Source organism: Chinchilla lanigera, unplaced genomic scaffold (assembly GCF_000276665.1).
Source record: "Chinchilla lanigera isolate Chin_1 unplaced genomic scaffold, ChiLan1.0 scaffold00050, whole genome shotgun sequence".
In the NCBI taxonomy this organism is placed as follows: Eukaryota; Metazoa; Chordata; class Mammalia; order Rodentia; family Chinchillidae; genus Chinchilla; species Chinchilla lanigera.
Window position 1 is genome coordinate 16,992,550 of NW_004955451.1, and position 19,896 is coordinate 17,012,445.

Here is a 19,896-nt window from a genome sequence, read left to right on the forward strand (position 1 = left end):
GTCATGACGCCTCTCTGAGCCTCAGTCTCCTGTCTGGGAAATGAGGCCCAGTGCTCCGGCGCGGTGCTGTTTCAGGATTAGATGGGCACTGCTCTCGGAGGACGATGTGCTCACCCCGGGGGCTGGCACAGAGGGACCTGGGACAGGGCGGTTCTTACACCCCAGGCCTTTTCATCCATTAATATTTTGGTACTGGAAACTGAAACTGGGGTTGCACTACCACTGAGCTGCATCCCCAACCCTTGTCAGTTTTTAATTTGAGAAAGGGTCTCTCTGAGTTTGTCCAGTCTGGCCTGCAATATTCAATCCTCCTGCCTCAGCCTCCTGACTAGCTGGGATTCTGGTTGTGTACCATCAAGCCCAGAACAGGATCTTATTTGTAAAAATGAGTGTCCCCTGTTAGAAACTGTAGGTTATTTGTTGAAAAATAAATAACCATGTCTGGTAGCTCATGCCTGTAATTCCCAGCACTCTGGGAGGCTGAGGCAGGAGAATACCAAGTTTGAGCCCAGGCGGGGCAATGTAGCAAGACCAAAATGCAGAAAAAGTGGGGAGGTTGGGTTGGGTCATAAGACAGAGCTGAGTGTGAAGGTCCTGGGCTCCCTCCGCAGACAACCTTTTATTTTATTTCCGTGTGAACTGATGTCTGTGGGCTGCTGAGGCTCCAGGCCTTCAGGGTGGTAGTTGTGTGTTGCTGCCACCAGGTGGCGGTGTTGTCAAGGCCGCGGAAAGGGCCGCTTCAGCAGGGGACGGTCGGGGCCACAGCCTGGAGACACCAGAGAGGGTGAGCTCTCCGCCCGCAGTCACACAGCCAGCGGAGCAGCACTGGGGCTCCGAGGAGCCCTGTCCCGGCCTCTGTCCTTGGCTGGTGGCTAGCGGGTGGCGATGGTTACCTCGTTCCGGTGGCCTCTTTGTTGCTGCAGGGTTTGCTGCTTCCCAAGTCCAGGGGCAGGCTGGCCGGGGCTCAGCCCGCTCCGCACAGCCAGGAGGACCGGGTCTGGTGCTATGCCTTACCTTTGTAGATTTTAATTTTTATGAGCCCATGCCTGCGGCCTGGCGCAGAATTTCTCCTCTCAGGCCCCGGCCGTGGTGCCGTCCGCTTAGCGACTCCCGTGCCTGCCGCCTGCGTCTGGCGCTGCTCTGCGCCTTCCCTTCCGCCTCCTTCGGGAGGACCCGGGCTGCAGGTCCTGCAGGGGCCGCGGGCCTGGCTGTGTGTTTGGGACGATCCTCGCCGGGGACGAGGGTGGAGTCACACGGGCGGCTCGGAGAGGGGAGGGGCGGGGCGGCCAGGACCCGGCCCTTGGGTGCCAGCCGCAGCCTCTGTCCCCTCTGCACCCTGGGCAGTGACAGCCCTTGGCCTGGCCGGGCCCCGGGGGCAGGGCGCTCTGCGCTCCAGCCGCCCCCTCCCCTCCTCCACGCGGCTTCCCACGGGCGGGCGCCCGCTCCCCGCCAGGCTGCTGTGGAAATGTGGTTTTTGAATTTGGGAAGTCTCCATTAAGTCCTTTTATTTAAGGAGGATGTCATTACCGCGCGTCCCCGAGGACGATTACGCTTCTATTAGGCTGGCCGCAGACTTCCTAGGAACTGTCTGGGGCCCGGTTCCTGGGCAGGGGAGCGAGAGACAGGAAGGCGGGCGGGGCAGGCCTGGGTCATGGGCCACCTGCCGCTGCGGGTCACAGCCCCCGGCCCTGACGCCCGCCGCCGCCGGCCTGAGTGCGGCCCCCACCCACCGGCTCAGCTCCGGGGCTGGGGTGGCTTCCGCCTCCCCTGTACCCCTCAGGCGGAGCCCGGGAAAGCCGACCTTCCCGTGACCTTTGCTATGTCAGAGCCTGGGCCTTGGGCACAGTCTGCACCCCAGAGCCACCCGGAGGACCAGGACAGGGACGGCGCGGCCTCAGCCTCCTGCCCCGAGCCGCGTCCCAGGCTCCTGGGGTTCTGCCCTTGCTCCTGGGAGGACCGGGGCCTTGGGGCCTCTGCAGACGCAGATGTGCATTTGTGTACCCCTGAGCACACGTCTGCACCCATGCACATGCCCACAAGCAGTGCACGCGCGCACACACACGCACACACACACACGCGCACACACACACACACACGCACACACACACACACGCACGCATGCGCGCACCCCCGGCCGGGCTCCGGAGGGTCGGGAGCCGCGTGGCGAGCTGCCGGCACTGGTCTGGCCGCAGAGGAGGAGTAAAGAGTGAAGACACTGCCTCTTGAGGTCAGCCAGACCCCGCCGGCAGGGCCCAGCCCCGGGCAGCAGGTGGCGCCCTGCGGCCAGGGCCCCGCCCGGGTTTGAGGCCAACACCCCCCGCCCCACTCCCTGCAGTGAGCACTGAGGCGGGACGGGGCCTCCTGGCCGTGTCCATGGCCAGGCCCGGCTGTGGCGGGGACGAGCGGCTCTGGCCTCCCTGGCCTGTGGGGTGACAGGGCTTCTCCTCTCCCTGCTGACCGTGGCCGGCTCGTCCTCCGGCCCGGCCGCTGTCCTGGGCAGGAGTCACCGTCTCCCTCAGGGAGGGGGCCGTGAGTCTCTGGTCCTCTGCGCCCCGGCCCGGCCTCCTCCAGTGCGCGCTGCCCCGAGCGCCGCTGACCCCACACCTGCTCCTTCCTTGCCCTCTGCGGCCCCCCCGCCTGACGCACCGAGCTAAGCTCGTCCTGGTGACAGGTGACCTGGGGCCCAGTGGTCTGACACCCACACCTGCCCAGGACCACACTCCCTGCCTGTCTTCTTGGGGCCCCCCCAGCTGCTAGGAGCAAATGACGGGCTCATAGCGCTGGAGGTGGGGTGTGGAGTGGGGGCCAGGGAGCCAGCAGCAGTCACAGGATTTTTTAATTTAAATTTTTTTTTTTCTGTTTTGAGATAGAATCTCACCATGTAGCTTGGGCTGGCCTTGAACTTGAGGTGATCCTCCTGCCTCAGCCTCCTGAGTGCTGGGATTATAGGCATGGGGCACCATGCCTGGGCCTTAGTTTTTGTTTCTAAACAAGGTCTTGCTAAGTGACCAAGTCGCCCAGGCTGGGTTTCAGGTTGCAGTCTTCTTGCCTCAGCTACCCGAAATGTTAGGATGATAGTTACTTTGTTTTAATGAGAGAAGGTCTTTGTTGCATAGCCTAGACTGATCTCCAACTCTGGGCAATTGTCCTGCCTCTGCCTCCCAAGTGCTGAGATTACAGGTATGTACCACCGTGCCCAGCATCTTCAGTTTTTTTTAGTTTTAATTTTAAAATGGACTCTGGCTAAGCTGCCTAGACTGGCCTTGAACTTGTATTCTTCCTGCCTCAGCCTCCAGAGCAGCTGGGATTACAGGCTTGGGCCTTTGCACTTGCGGAAGATCAGAGGATGCTTTTATGATCCCTCCCAGGGGACCAAGGAGACCTTTGTGTTTCACTGCCTCCTCCTTCCCTTCTTTCTTCTTTCTCTTTTTTTTTTTTTTTTGAGATAGGGCCTTGATATATAACCCCGGCTGACCTTGAACTCCCAGTGATCCTCCTGCCTCAGCCTCCTGGGCGCTGGGATTTCAGGTGTGTTCACCTCGCCTGGTGCTCCCTTTTCTGAGGTGCTGTGCTCAGTCTCTGTCAGCCTTCCTTTCTCTTCTGGGATTTGCCCCGCGGCAGATTCTGAGCAGAGCCCTCGTCCCTGGGCCCCGTTACAGCGCAGAGCAGCAGGCCCTAGGGTGCCCCAGCCCACCCAGGAAGCCCACCAAGGGGCGCCAGGGCCTTTCTGGGGGAGGAAATTAAAACTAAATTGAATTAACTCCATTTCACTCTGAACCCTGCTTCTAGAGTGCCCTGGACGTCTGCTTACACAAACACCCGGCAGACTCCGGTGCTGGGCTTTCACAGCAGAGAGAGCGGCAGGGAGCTGCTCAGGCCCCGCTCTCCCGGCCGCCCGCTGCCCTTCCTCCCAGAGCCGGTGGCGGGGATCCAGCAGGTGGGGGCGCTGCTCTGATCCCAGCTTCCCGAGGCCTGGGCTTTGCTTCCTGTGGATTCCAGACCGATGAGACTTCCTGGCTGCGCTCCCTGGTGCCGCGCCCCTCTGGGCCTCGCAGGTCAAGCGGAGCGTGGGGTCTCCCCGCGCGTCCTCCCCGAAACGCCCTCCGCGGGAGCCCCGTGGCCCTGGAGTCACAGCAGCAGCCGCCAGGGACACCCCGAGGCCCCCGCATTCCTCGGGGCTTCGTCACCGCGGCCGGGCTCCCTGCGCAGCCATAACACATGAGCTCAGCGGCAGCTCCGGGCTGCTCACGGTGTGGGGTCCCCGCAGCACCCCACACCCGCACCCAAGCGCCCTCGTCCTCAGAAACCCGGCACTGCCTTTCCTCTCTGCCTCCCGCTTCCCTGCCGGGCGCTGTGCCTGGATCTCTGAGCTCCTGCACCCCGTGTGGGCTCAGCCGGCCTCCACCCGTCCCGGCACACCGAGGAGCCTCTGCACTGGCTCCTTCTCGCCACCTGAGCTGCTTCCTCCGGGAAGCCCGCCCTGACTGCTCCGGCTGGGGGCAGCACCGCTCTCTTCCATGCTCCCAGGGCTCACTGTTCTCCAGCTCTGGGGCCTCGGACTCACCCAGAGGGCTGCTCAGCACGGCCGCCGGGAGCTGGGCCCAAGGTACCCTCCCACAGAGCCACGTCCCCATAGACAGAAACTCCCAGCATCGCCCAGGCTGGCCCTGAACCTGCAACCCCCCTGTCTCAGCTTCCCAGAGCGCTGGGCTCACAGGTGTGCGTCCCCACGCCTGGCTTCTGCTTCGCAGGCCTGGGCGGAGGCAGCCGGGTTGTTCTCAGAGGACCCAGGAGACAGCGTTGTCATGGCAGCCCTGCGACACCCACGATGGACTTGTCCTTACCACGTGGTCACCCGGCGATTGCGGTCCCCTCCCCTGTCCTGGGGCCCAGCAAGGGCACCAGGCTGCTCCCTGGGCGGCACTGGGCGGTGACCGGTCCTGGGGGCCCCGCCAGCCGCCTTCCTGGGTGGGGTCACCCTGCACCCCTCTGCCTGCTCGAGGACACGTCCGTCACTGGAGCTGCAGGCTGTGCTGAGCCCTGGCCACTGACACCTGGGGGGCGCAGGGGCCCCACAGCTGGTGTCCCTGGAGGTGGAGGTCACAGCACGGGGTCACCGAGGGCAGCCACGCTGGTCCCCATGGCGTTGTCCTTTTGTCCCCTTACAAAGCCTGCTGCCCGCCTTGCTCTGCTCGCAGCTGGGAGGTCGGCCCGGGCAGGGCGCGGCGTTGAGCATCAGGCCCCTCTTCTGTAGGAGGGGCAGCAGCTGCCCCTTGCAGCACTGCGGTGAGGAGCAGAGGGTGACGCCGGCCAGGCTTTAGGCCCAGGCCTGGCAGAGCAGCCTCCTTCGCATCAGGGCTTCAGAAAAGGATTTCAAACCCAGGTGTGGTGGTGCACATCCGGCACTCTACCCCTCGGGAGGCTGAGGCAGGAGGATCGCCGTGAGTTTCAGGCCAGCCTGGATACACAGTGAGACCCTGTCTCTTAACATTTACTTTTTTTTTTGGTACTGGGAATCGAACTCATGACCTCAACCTTGCCAGGCAGGCGCTTATGCCGCTGAGCTATATCCCTGGCAAGACCCTGTCTCAAAACACCCAAGAGGAAAGAAAGAGAGGAGAAAGGACGTCACGCTTTATCCTCCGAGCTCCAGGCATGGCCCGATTTCCTTCCCCCTCGGACACTGCGACAGCACCGGGGACGGGCAGCAGCTGTCTCACTGGTACTGAGCCCCGCTGTGACCCAGACCTCAGACCGCGGAGGAGCCGTACAAGCACTGGGCCCAGAATCACCCGAGCCCCCCGAGCGCCAGGGCAGCAGGCCGGGACTGAAACCCAGCCTGCAGTGGACAGGTGTGGCGTGGACAGGACGCAGTTGAGCAGCGTGGGACTGTGTGCGGTTACAGCCAGCACTTTCTCTTCCTGTCATGGTCGTAATCCTGGGACAGAGCTGCCCCAGGAGGGCTGTTCGCTAAGATTCCACAAAAATTAAAATTGGATGAAAACGTGCAGTGCTGAAATTCCATCCTGGGAAAGCGAGACGTCCCGGGCTCCGCCGGAGGGATCCGCCCTTGGCCCCGTCTCGCTGGCAGGATGCAGGGGTCTTCCGACCACACCGCTCGGACGACGTTCCACCAACCTAATTTATCACTCACCTTACGCGCTCTGGGTGGGGCGTGGCGGGACGGGGCACCCGAGCTCTTGAGGTGAAAGTGTAGTTTTCACCTTCCGCAGAGCTGCACGGGAGCTGGAGTCTTGTGTGCCTCAGTCTCCCTGTCTATGAAGTGAGTGGGGCGGCCAGACCCAGGGTTCCCCAAAGGTGTCGGGACTCCCAGGCCTGTTCCAGAGGCCTGCGAGGGCTGAGTCTGCCCTCTTCCTGCCCCAAAGACGCTGGGCTGGGACGGTGCACAACCCACGCCCCCATGCATGGCCACTCGCCCTGGAGCCTGGGACCTTGCCGTGTCCTCCCTCCCCACGCTCCCTTCTTCCGTTTCCGCCTCACGGGACCCTGAGGGTCTGAAAAGACAGCGGAAAACAGGCCCACAGACTGCAGAGCCCTAACCTGGGACCCTGGGAGCAGGTGTTCGGGAACTTTCCCCCCTTTTGAAATGTTTGTGCACTGTAGGAGCGGGGCCAGGTCCACACGAGTTTCATCTGTAACATGTGGGCCTTGTACACACAGTCTCAGCGATTTTTGTTCTGTTTCTTTGGGTTCTGGGATTGACTTAGGGCCTCACCCCGCCAGGCATTTCCTCTGCACTGAGCTCCTCCCTGGCCCCTTTGAGACAAGTTACCTAGGCCAGCATTGAACTTGAGATCCTCCTGCTTCAGCCTCCAGAGAGGCCGGGATCTGAGGTGTGTGTGTCTGTGCCTGGCATGAAGGTAACTTTGTATAATATTTTAAAAAGTAATTTTGCGCATGAAACACAGTGTCCTGGTGTGGAATTTCCCCCTGGTTGCTGCTCCAAGGTTTTGGGTCTGGAGCGCTTGATTTCCGGCTTGGGGCATGTAACCACGTGGGCGGCGACGCTTTTTGGGAGGAATCTGTCTTCTCTTGGGAAAAATGGCTCGAGGTCCGTGGGCCACAGGGAGCAGAGCTGAGAGGACAGCGGAGTCCGTGACCCCCGACTGCGGCGCCCGCTCTGTGCTGTGGGCCGCACCTGGGGTACGGTGGTGCGCGCGGCCGGCAGCTCCTCCTGCGGGCCGATCGCCGCCAAGAGAGAGGAGACGCCCCTCCCCGCTGTGTGTGGACCTGTTCCTCGCGATGACGTCATTGCTGGCACGTCACCTGTTGCGGCTGCACTGCCGGCCCGGCCTCCGCGGAGGGATTTACTGCGCCTGCTTTTCTTGGATCTGGCTGCGGTGGAGTTGGAGAGAGGGTTTGAATTTATCCCAAGGAATAATTCCGAAGAAGACAAGCATTGCAGGCAAGAAGGTGTCTGGGGCACAGCGGTCTCCTGGTCAGCAGGGACCTGGCCCCTGGCACGGGGTGACCACGGTCCTCCCCTCCCTGCCCGCACCCCGTGACCCGGGGAGGCTGCTGGCTCCCGTATGTCATGAATGAGAAGACTGAGGCTCTGTACCCAGGGTCTTCCCTCCCTCCCTCCTCTCCAGGCTGGGGACTGAGTTCGGGGCCACTCTGCTGCCGAGCTCCATCCTCAGCCCTTCTTCTTTTTCGTTTTGAGACAAGCTCTCATTAAATTGCTAAGTTGTAAAAGCTGGGCTCAAACGTGGGATCCTCCTGCCTCAGCCTCCCCACCAGCTGGGAATACAGGCATGGATCACCATGATTTTCAGGGCAAGGTCTCAAAACCAAGCTCTTCCCACTACACCTCTGGGATGATATCCACCAACCCAGTTTATCACTCGCCTTACACAGTTTGCTGAAATGCCTTTTTTTCTCTTTGTTTTTGGTGGGTGAATCCAGGGCCTGTGCATGACAAGCAAGTGCTACACCCCAAGCTGGACTCCAGTCCCCAAGACTGTGGCCACCAAGTGCTGGCTTCCTCTAGGCCGGGCACTGTCCCTGCGGTGCCCCTCCTCTCCCCGTGTCCATCAAGTGATCCCAGTGCTGCCACAAGCTTGTCATTTTATAGACCAGAGGCTGAGACTCTGGTGCCAGGTGTGCTGGCACCGTGATTACCCAAGGTCCCCAGACCCACAAACACAGGGGTGAGTGGATGGGTGAGTGGATGGGTGGGTGGATGGGTGGATTGATGGGTGGGTGGATGGGTGGATTGATGGGTGGATGGATGGATGGGTGGATGAGTGGATGGCTGGGTGGATGGCTGGGTCGCTGGAGGGGTAGATGGGTGGATAAGTGGACGGGATGATGGGTGGGTGGATGGGTGGATTGATGGGTGGATGGGTGGATGGGTGGATGAGTGGATGGATGGGTGGATGGATGGGTAGATGTATGGATGGGTGTGTAGATGGATGGGGGGGTGGATGGGTGGGTGGATGGATGGGTGGGTGAATGGTGGATGGTGGATGGGTGGGTGGCGGATACAAGGACTGATGGGTGGATGGTGGATGAACAGGCTAACGAATCAGTGATATCACTAGGCTTCTCAGCTCCACAAAACCCAGTCCTGGCCATGGACACTGTGTCAGGGGCTGGTTAGAAGACCTGATGCAGTCTGGGCCGTCACAGTCCTCCATGTCTGGGGACCGTGTCCTGAGACGGAGGACCCCACACTGCAGCTGAGGGGAACACATTTTGTGATTCCTCCTGGAGCCCCAGCTGAAGCCTGGAGAAGCCTCAACCCTCTCACCAAGGCCTGCTGGCCCTGCCAGCCTCTGAGGCTGGCTGATAAGCCGGGCACTGACACCGGCCGGGTGACATCCAGCTGGGTGACGTCTGGCTGAGCAGAGAGACATGACCTAACCACTCGCATCTGGCCCGGCGCTGGTGCCGCTCTCTTCTGTCTCTCAGTGGAGCTGTGGGCTCGGGACCAGGCTGCCCCAGAGCGGGACCCAGGCCTGGGCTTTGCTCTGGAGTCTGGGGAAGGCCGCGGGCTCGGCCAGTTCGAGAGCCCTGGGAGGGGTGCCCCTTGACACTGGGCTCCTGCTGGCTCCCCCCGCACCTGGATCTCTGCACCTGGAGCGAATGGGGGGAACCCAGTCTCGGCAGAGGCCCCCAGGGGCAAAGGTGAACTTGCTGAAGCCGAGCATCTCGTGCATGTGCATGTTGCTGCGGGCCCCCAGGCGCTCCAGGGGACGCTTTTATTTGTTTCTAAAGATGACTTAAACCCAGTTTTCCCGGAACATAGATCCCGTCTGAGGCTGGGCGGGAGCTTGGGGCTGGGCTCTCTGGGGACCAAGGATGCTGGGTCATTTGCCTTTGATTTTTTTGTGTTGTAGAAGAGAAGCCCCACTCCCCACTGTACACATACGCACGCACACATGCACATACACAGCACACACGCACACACTCCTACACTCAGGACAGATGCTCCACTCCTCGGAAGGGCCGAAACCCACAGGGAAAGGAGCGGGGTGTGGGCCTCTGCGATCGTGGATGCCTGTCCCCTGCCTGGTCAAGTCTCTGGGCTGGCCCCGGGGCACGGGGGCAGGAGCTCCTGGTGCAGGCTGTCAGGGACGTTGATGAAATCCGGTTGGAGGAGGCTGAGTCGGATTTGTTTCCCGAGAACAGGACCTCGGTTCCCTCCTGCCCTGTGCTCACCGTTGACAGCAATGCGGCCACTAAATCAGTCTCACTCCCCGGGGACCCTGGACCCTGACCCCTGGCCTCCGGGGCAGCAGCCTCTCGCAGATGTCCCCGGCAGCGAGTGCAGCGGGAGCCGGGCCCCACCGGCAGCATCCTCACGGGGGCCTGGCTGTCACTCAGTCGTCGCCGCTCACCGCAGAGGACTTGTGGCCTGGGGCGAGGATGCGTCCCCAGGAGGGCGGGCCAGGGCCCGGGAGGCTCCTGCTGCTGGGGTGCCGGGCTGCAGGGGCCATGGGAGGCTGGGGTGTGAGGTCTGCTGCGCCGCAAGGCTGGGGGCCGTGCAGCAGGACCAGGCTCTTGACAGAGGATCTGTGGCTCTCCTGGGCGGCTTTGTCCCCGCAGCCCCTCCGCGGAGGACACAAAGCTGGGCTGTGTCTCTGTCTGCCGGCGGGAGGAAGTCGGCTGCGCCCCCGACAGCTCGTCTGGCGTCCGTAAAATATGGGGAGGGCTCCCTCCGAGGGGCAGAGGACGCCGGCCCCGACCCTGCCCCGGGAGCTCGTGGCTGCCCCACACCCGTGTGCGTGTGCGAGTGAGTGTACGTGTGAACGTTCAGAGCCGTGTGGGGGCTGGGCAGCCCCTGGATCCTAACCCTAACCCTAACCCTAACCCAGTGGTGGGAGCTGGGGGAGGAGAGGCTGAGACCCGAGGCCCCTGCCCTCTGTCCTCTGCCCTCTGCCCTCTGCCCCTCTGCCCCGATGCCTGAGATGCAGCCACCAGGAGGAGACATTCGGGCCCGAGTCATCTGTCTGCGAGGAGGGATGGGAGGTGCCCCAGCCCTCCTCGCCTCTGGCCGGCAGCGCTCCACATCTGGGCCACAGCTGCCGTCTGCAAAGCGCAGCAAGGCAGGGCCGGTGCGAGCGCTGCGAGCCCCCTCGGCCCCCTGCAGGGTGGGGTCGCAGAAACTGGACTCAGTCTCCCGCTCTGCTCCAGGGCCGAGAGCGAGGGCAGCCCGGGCTCAGCGGCGAGAAGGTGTAGGAATGTTCAGGGAAGCGCCTGCCGGAGCTGGACACAGGGCCGCACCAGCCACACCTGCCAGGTGACTGGAAGAAGGTGACATTCTTGGCTATTTTGTTCTTTGAGGCAGGGTCCCAATACACAGCCCAGGCTGGCCTTGAGCTTACTATGGAACTCAGGCTGGCCTCGAACTTGTGGTGATTCTCCTGCTTCAGCCTCCTGAGTGCTGGGGTCGCAGGTCGGGAAGAATCGTATGAACATCTCTATGTGCAAAAGTGATGGAACCTCGAAGATCATCTCCACCAGCTCCGACCCAGGGGAAACAGGCCCAGAGGGCGGAGGACCCTGGCTGTGCTCGGCGCTCTGGAGGGGCGGCTGCAGGGGGACGGCACTCACAGCCCAGCCCCTCGGTGTCCTCACAGCAGCCCGACCTGCAGCGGAAGCTTCGGGCCACCCCGAGCTCCCTATCTGTCTAGACCGCTCCGGAAGTCTGCGGCAGAGGCCCGGCAGGACTGTGATGTCTCTGCAGAAGCCGCCGCACGTTTCCGTGTGACCTGACAGAAACCACTGCTTCCTCTGTGATCGCCACTGCAGCGGGCAGCGGCCGAGCAGACAGCGCGCCGCGTACACGCTGCTTCCAAATCCCTCTCCCGGCGAAGCCTGCGCTCCGGCCCCAGAGCCCTGCTGCGTCCGTCTGTGAGTGCGGAGTGATGTGATGTCCCCGGCGGCCTGGCCTGCGCAGGCCCCGGCCCAGCTGATGTAATGCTGGAGAGCCCTGGGTTTCGCCTCTCTGGGGCTGGATGAGCCTTATCGGATGACGGCAGAGCTGGCGTTTGGCTCAGTGGCTGAGAGGTTAATTCTCAACAGATGGGAGCGCTTCCCTTCCTCTCTGCTCCCGATCTGCTTGGCTCCTCTGCTGGGGGTGGGGTGGGGACCCAGAGCCCCCCTTCACCCCTCCTTCCCGGCCTCCCGGCCCTCTCAGGGGTCGCTAGCTATGTCTCATACGATTCTGTCTCCTGCACAGGACCACACTGTGGGCTGAGGCAGGCAGGGCGGGCTGTGTCGGGAAGGCCAGCCCAGTCTACACTGCAAGGTGACTGGCGTCCCAGGCGTTGTCCTGCACCAGCTTTGCATCTCAAGTCATACTGCGTCCCTTTCCAGGGCTGCAGCTCAAGCCCAGAGCAGAGTGGGGCGTGGGGGTGCACATCTGTCATCCCAGCACTTGGGAGGCCGAGGCAGGAGTTGAGGCCAGCCTGAACTGCTAGTGAAACTGCATAGTGAAACTGTCTCAGAGAAAAAGATATAAATAAATGAAAATAAAAGAGGGTTGGGGCTGGTGATTTAGCTCAGTGGCACAGTGCCTGCCCAGCAAGCGTGAGGTCATGAGTTTGATTCCTGGAACCGGGAAAAAAAAAATAAAAGAGGGTTAAGAGACACACAAATGTGCGGTGCTCACAATTTCTGGGTGTTTCTTTGATTGAGGTGAAATTCATCTAAGATATGGGGACCTCTTTTTTTTTTTTAGGGGGGATACCAAATTACAGACAAAGTGGTAGGAAATTATCAATGGTTATTGTTTTACATATTGTTATCTACAAGATAGTTTCTCAGGAAAACAGATAGACGAATAATAGTGAGTTACAGACAGAAGAGGTAGGAGATTATCAATGGTTGTTGTACTCTACTTAGGTATCTTCAAAAGAAAATAAATAGAACTATACATGAGTGACCTATTGAATAATCATTAACTATTCTCAATGGTTGTTGTAGGAAACACATAATAATAAACATGCATCCATTTATGAAATAGGATGGGAACAATACAAACATTACAGAGTTATGGATAGATTAGTAGGAAAATATCAATGACTGCTGTAATACATGGTGGTATCTTCAAAGTGGTTTCTCAGGAAGACAGAGATACACAAGAAGGATCTAACAAGTAGTTACAGCCTAAGGGTTGTCAAAAATCAAGTGAGCCGTCTGGGGCCAAAGCCATTTTTTGTAGCGTTTTCTCTCCAGCCTCCCATCGCATTGGGATCCCACAACCAGTTAGTGTCCTCTCCCCAACTGTCAGCACAGGCAGCTGGAATCCTGCTGCAGACTTTGAGGGGCGGCAGCTGGCCTGAGGGCCGGCGAGTGACAGCGCTCCCTGCCCAGCGGCTTCAAACTCATGATGATCCTCCCGTCTCAGCCTCCCGAGTGCTGGGGTGATAGGTGTGCATCACCATGCCCGTCTCTGGTACAGATTCTGGTGTAGACATACACCAGAATTCATTTTTCTTGGAGATAGACTTAGAAATGGATCACAGGGTCATGAACAATTCTAAGGAAACAGCAGGCCGGTTTTCGAAGCAGGGATCCCATCTTAGAGGCCTGCTAGCAATGTGAAAGGGTCCTGTCTGCCTCTACTTGCGCGCTCCTCCTCCTCCTCCTCCTCCTCTCCTTTTGCGGTGTTGCAGCCCCTCAGTGGGTGCCGTAGCATCTCACTGTGCTTTCAATTTCCATTTTTTTATTGACTAGCGATGTTTTGGGCTTTTTATTTTTGATACCAGGAACCGAACTCAGGACCTGGCTCGATCAGCGGTGTTGAACGTGCTCTTGCTGCCCATCTTCCTTGGGGAAACGGCTCCAGCTCAGGGCCCGCATTCGCGCTGGGTTCTCTTGCATTGCTGTCTTGTGAGCGTTCTTGATCCTGGCTACCAAGTGCTTCTCAGATGCACAGTGGGAAACGTTTCCTCCCGTCCCGCCTGCTGTCTTCTAACTTCCTGATACCACAGGCCGAGCAGCCGCACAGCCGGCCGACCATAGACCGAAACCTCTGGAACCAGGGGCTGAAGCGAAGCCTTCCTCCTCTAAGTTGTGCGTGTTGCTGTCTGTCCCCACAGCGGAAAGGCGCCTGGCACAGAGCCCTGCTGTGGTGGCCGAGCTGCACCCAGGGAGCCTGGGGGGATGGTGACCGAAGAGCCCGAGGGAGGCGGGGAGGTCGGGAGGACCTGGGCGCTGTAGTGGCACCTGCGCTGGTCTTGCGGTGCTGCGGAGCCCCTGGGGGCGGCCTGGGGACACCACTGGGCAGAACGCTGGCGTCTGGGAAATGAGGAGGGGCACCGGGGCAGCTGGGAGGACTGGGGGCGGGGGTGGGGGCAGGGAGGGGACGGATCAGACCCGGCTCGCCTCTCCTGCCAGAGCCCCGCCCCCTCGGGCCCCGGCCGGACAGTGTGGCCCGCGCCAGCTCCCCCCAGGCCCCGGGAAGGGGAGGGAATGAAGTCATGGAACAAAAGGGATTAGCGTGTTTCTTTCCTTCTCCACAATGGAAACCCGGCTGCTGGGCAGGAGCTGGGGGGGCAGACCAGGCTCGGCTTTGAAACTGGACGGGGCGCAACCGAAAGAGCCTCTGCTTCTTCCCAGGCCAGGTGGGTGCGACTCGGTCCTGCCGCAGCCTCTCAGCCTGGGTGACTCCTTCCACGGCACTGCCCGGGAGGCGGCCGCTGGAGGGAGGAGGAGTACAGGCAGTACGGCTCCGCTCGGGGTTTGACTCCAGGCTCGGCTCAGCCACTTCTGGGCGAGGCCACCAAGACCAGCACGCGGCGGCCCTGGGCCCCGTCTCTCCTGGGGGGCGGCAATGAGCCGCCCCCACCCGCAGCTTTGACTTCTGGGGCTCCAGTGGCTCACGTCAGCTGTGATCCAAAAATCTGAAGCGGAACGTCCCAGAAATAAACAATCCGTGCATCTTAAATTAAACAGTGCCTTGTCCTAACGACTGTGCCTCATTACCAGTTACAGGATGACACGCTTTCCCGGTCGCTCTCTCCCTCCTGACACTGGACGCCCCAGCTCGAAACACGAGGCGGGCACCCGGGCTGGGTCGGCCACAGAGCCGGCTGCGAGGCAGGGCGGCCGCTGCAGGGCCAGGCCGGGAGAGCTGCTGGGGCGTGGGGGCGGCGGCCGGGAGGGAGATGGGGACAGGAGCCCCGCCGGGTCCCAGCAGGGTCCCCTCTTCCCACTGGAGGCAGCTCCCGCCAGCTCTGAGCAGACCCCTCCCTACGGGCCCGCCCTTGAGCACAGGAGGCTCTGGGGCACATGGCGACCACCACAGCTCGTGTTGGACTCAGCTTAGACAGGAGAGCGCAGGGCTTCGGGTCCCACGGGAGGGGCTCAAAACGTCTCCCCCAGGTAAGGAGGCTGCTGCGTCCCTCCGTCCCTCTCCTCCTCTACACGGCATGGCGCGTGGGCTCTGCTGCGCGGAGTGGCCGCCCGGCCCCCGCAGCCCTCTCCCTCCCCAGCGCCAGCGCCCTGCCTGGGCCCAGGGCTTCCTGCAGATTCATGAGGGACCCGGCGTGGGTGTGTAACCTACACGGACACGGCGCACACATGTGCACACACACACTCACACCCTGGGCCCCAAAGGGACGGAGCCGGGAAGAAGCCGGGCAGCTCCCACGAAGACTCAGGCCTGGGGCCTGAGCGCCTTGTCCTTCCTGTTTCGGTGGGGGCCGGGGCTGCGCTGGAGGACGGAACCGCCAGGCCACCCCGCAGCCCCCAGCTTGGCAGCAGCTCCTCCCGGGAAGTTCCGGGTCCCCCTGAGGTTTCGGGGTGCTGCCTGCAGCCGGATTCACCCTGGCCCATGGGGGCCGAGGCGCGGGCTCCACTCCACACGAGGCCGTGCTCTGCGCCGTGCTTCTATCTGTCTTTCCTCACGTTCTCTCTCGTTCTCCCTCCTCTGCTTTCTGTTTCCCTAGGAAGAATCTGCGGCAGGGAGAGAATGCGGCTCTGGGACAGAGCAGGAGAGGCCCAGGCAGAGATGGCCTGGTCTGGACAAGGACTGAGAGCTGGGTGCGGCCAGCATCTAGCAAAGCCCACCCCCTCCCCAGGCCTCAGTTTCCCGGTCTGTGAAATGGGTATCATGGCATCTTCCCCACTGAGCATTGGTGAGGGCTCCGTGACGTGAACTGTGCAGTTTTCCTGGCTATGGCGGGACAGGGGGACAGGCGGCGTAAGTGTCAGGTGCAGTCATCGCTGTGGTTTTGAGCCTTGTGGCATCGAGTCCTGCATAGGAGCCTTGTCCCCTCAGCTGTGATCCCTTTATCCTCCCGACTCACACCTGGAGTCCCCGGGGCGCAAGCAGGGCCACTGCGCTCGGAGCGAAGCACTCGCGGGAGGCCCTGTCCCCGCACAGCAGGTGGTCACAGCATCGGTCACTTCCTGCCCAGCCCGACACACAGGAGGGAAGGAGCTGTCCTGCGTCACCCAGCGAGCCGCAGGCAGGCGATCATGCCTGTCCTCGATGTCCCTTCCTTCCTGGTCAGGTGGGGGCCGGGGCTGCGCTGGAGGACGGAACCGCCAGGCCACCCCGCAGCCCCCGGCCTGGCAGCAGCTCCTCCCGGGAGGGCGGAGAGGGGTGCACTTAGTCACCCTGGGCCTGCCCAGCGCGGCGGGACTTTCCGGCACTGACACAGTCCCTCCGGCTCGGCCTGGAAGAGTCTGTGGGAGGAAACGCTGATTGTGAATTAAAATGGAAAAACAGCGTTCCTGAGCTCGCTTAGCGCCTGGCCGGGACCCGGAGCCACTGCCTCAGGGAGTTCCTGAGCACACGCGGGGCCCCAGGACCGGGCTGCTGTCCCACTGCGGGGCAGAAGCCCAGTGGGCGGAAGAAGGATTCAAAACCATGCTTGGTGTGTTCACCCTGGCCCCAGCTGTGGGCGACATTCACCCCCAGGGCGCTGGCCCACGCTTGGGACCTGCGCGGCGTGGGCGGGGCTGCAGGCCATTTGGCAGGGGCTGCATTTGCTCTACCTTTTGCCCAGACCCTGGGGCCTCAGCTCCTCCCCGTGTCGTTAGGGGCAGGGGGGCTCAAGGTTGCCCTGGCGACGGTTCCTGGCTCCCCGGGGACGATGCCGGTGCAGCCCTGCCCTGTGCAAGACGAGACCGAGTGGGACACGTGGGGTGGAGCTGTTTCCGTCTGCACTGAGACGCCTGCACACTGCGGCGCTGTGGGTCTGTGCAGGGTCCTTCCCAGCTCCGCTCCTCCCGCCCCGCAGCTGGGAAGCGGGAAATGCGCAGATGGGAGGAACAGCGGTCGCCAGGCCCTTAGGCAAATGGGGACCCTTTCTTTAAAAAGGAGGAAAAGCCCTCTGCAAAAAAATTAAATTCGCCCAGCCAGGCGTGTTGGCACACACCTGTCATTCCAGTACTCTGGAGGCTGAGGCAGGAGGGTCGCTGTGAATTTGAGGCCAGTCTGGACTACACAGCAAGACTCTGCCTCAAAAAAAAAAAAAAAAACGGGAAATGCTGGGGAGGGGCCACGGCTCAGAGAGCCTGGGCTGGTGGTGCCAGCATCACTTTGCCCTGCAGAGCTGTGACGGGAGAGTGGAGGAGGAGCTGGGGGTCACTTGAGCTCGACCTGACCACCAGACCTCCAGATCGGGAGCAGGCTTCCCAGTGTGCGGGCGGGCGCAGCTGCCATGTGCTGGGGAACAGTGAGACCCCCCCTGGGGTGGCCCCGGGAGGCCAAGGGTGAGGCGGGCGCTGAGGCACAGGGCAAGCCTGGCGCGAAGCAGGATCCTGGAAGCAAAGTGCGTGTGGGACCCCGGGCAGGCGCTGTGGGAGCAGAGCCCTTTGACCTTCCCGCCCTGCCCCCTCCCACTCCCCCTTTGCCTGTTGCTGAGTCCACGCCCAGGGGACCCCTGTCCTCTCCTTCTGGGCCGCACGCTCAGCCCTGACCCGTCCACCTCGAGGGCCGGTCACAAGGCGCAGGGAAGCCCTGGCGCAGAGCAGGTGCTCACCTAACCCCTCTGCCCTTCCTTCCTCCGGCAGCGAAGACGTTGCTTAACTGAGAGGTCGTGAGGCTTGCGCCAGGCCCGGGCAGGGTTGGGAACACTGGGTTCGCGGTTGGATCCATCACCAGTTCCTGGCGATGGCCGGGGATGACACCAGCCGTGCGGAACCGAGCCAGGAATGAAGCCGGATTCCAGAGAATCTAAGGGTCTCTCCTGGTCCCTCCCGAGAGGGAAAGAACCGGGCCAGGCGCCTGGGGGAGAGGCAGGAAGGAAGGAGTGTGGGTTGGCAGTAGGTAGGCGGCCTGTGTGCGGCAGCCAGGAGCTCCTCCAAACAGCGTGAAGCCGTTCCTGTTGGAAACCCCAGCAGAGAGCTCAGGGGCCGGCCAGGTGGAGGGTCGCCATCCCTGTGCGGCTGTACCCTCCCAGCCTTGACTGAAGGGGGTTGTCCGCAGCAGCCCCCCAAGCCTCCCATGGAAGAGCCATGCCCCTTGCCTCTGTGTCAGAGCAGAGGAACCTCCGCCATCTGTGTCAGCGTAACATTTTACTGTACGTTGTCATTATTGTTCTAAATTTCATATCCTCAAGCCAAGCATGAGCCCAGCACTCCGGAGGTTGAGGCAGGAGGATCACTGTGAGTTCAAGGCCAACCTGGGCTACCTACTGAGACCCTACCTCAAACAACAGCAGACAAACAGGGGTGGATGAGGGTAGGTGCTGCGTGGTCAGGGTCTGGGGAGCAGGGGATGAGCGCAGCCTCGGGCCTGCAGGGAGAGGCGCGGGGAGCTCCCATTCTGGTGACCGTGACAGGAGCACAGGCCGTGCGGGCAGCCGTGGGCAGGGGCCTCTCTACGGCTGCTGACTGGTTCTGAAGGGTGGGGAGGTGACACGGGCGGGGGCTGGGAGGCAGGATTTGGAGGGTAGCAAGGCCCAGTGGCCACGGGGACCCGGGCAGGTGTGCTGAGCAGGAAGCACCTGTGGTCAGCAGGGAGGCAGTGGGCATGACCGGGAAAGACTGCCGTGGAAGCAGCCACTTTGTCGGGAGACCTGGGTCCTAAATGAGCTTTGCCACTGCCGTGTCCTCACCCAGTGACGAAAGGGCCCAGGGCCCAGCAGCTCACAGCAAGCCTTTATTTCATTTTAGTTTTTTGAGACTGGCCTTGCTGTGTAGCCCAGGTTGACCGCCAACATGTGGCGATCCTCCCGCCTCAGCCTCCTAGCGCTGGGATCATAGGCGTGCCCCACCTCAACCCGCTCATGTTCGAAGGCTGTGGGGTCAGCTTTGGCTTTGCCCCCTTTCTGCCCCTTCTGAAGCCCAGGCTAATGGGGGCACTGTACCCAGCCTAGCGTGGAGGGAGGGAAGGGTGGCACAGCCCATGGTGACTGGCCCGGGTCTCCCGCACAAGCATGCGTCTGTCACTTCTGACTTCCGCTCACGCTCTGCGAGGCAGGCAGGACAAGGCTGCTGTGAGGGGCATCCTGTGGTGATGGCGGGCGGGGATCTGCCTTGGGAGGGGTGGACTGCGGGGACAGAGGGGTCTACCAAGGGGCCCGGGGAGGGTGGCACCCCGGTCTTTGGCAGGAGGGAGGCCTGGAGAGCTGGAGCCCTGTTTTCTGGATTCTGTGCTTGGCCCCTACCCAGCTGAAACCTGTTGTCCCTCAGCTGCCAGCTCTTGCTGGGCCTGCTTTACTCCACCGGCCCAGCGATGCCACCTCTGGTCAGTGCCCAGGCCCGCCGGATGCCTCGACGCCGGACCCTGGCCGGGCCTCCTACGCGCTCCAGCTCCTCGTGCCCTGGCCAGTCCCGATTTTCCACTGTTGGTGTCTTGAAGCGATGAAGAGCTCTCTAATGAGGAAGACGTAGGCTCTGGGCGGAGTCTTGAAGGCCTTGCTACCCTCACTCGGCAGTTTTTCACTACTCACTGTCACTTTTTTCTCTCACTTTATTACTGACGTTGCACACCTCCAAGCTTCACGTTTCCGAGCTCAGGCTGGGCCGGACTGGGCCACTGTCGCTGCGGGAACGCAGAGGCCTGGATCCTTCCCGGCCTGAGAGACTCCGGCGCTGACCGAAGAGCTCATCCCTCGGCTCCTGGGCTTGGACCACTGGGTGTCCCACTGCACAGGGAAATTAGAAGACAAACTTTTGCAGTGGGGAAGGAAGACAGTGCATTTGCAGGGGAGGAAGGGTGTTTTTTAAATGAAATTTAGTCCTTCACAGAACACGTTCGAATTACCCTTGCATCTACTTGGTTTCTAGTTAGCACACAGCACGTCACACTTTTCCGAGTCTCTTTTGCTTCCTAACAGATGGTTCTGAATTCTGAAAGGAAAAAAAAAATCCTTCCATTTGGCTATTTTCCTCCCACCCTTAGGTGCTGCGGCTCAAACCTGGATTTCATGCATGCCTGTCAAGAGCTCCACCACTGAGCTCCACGGT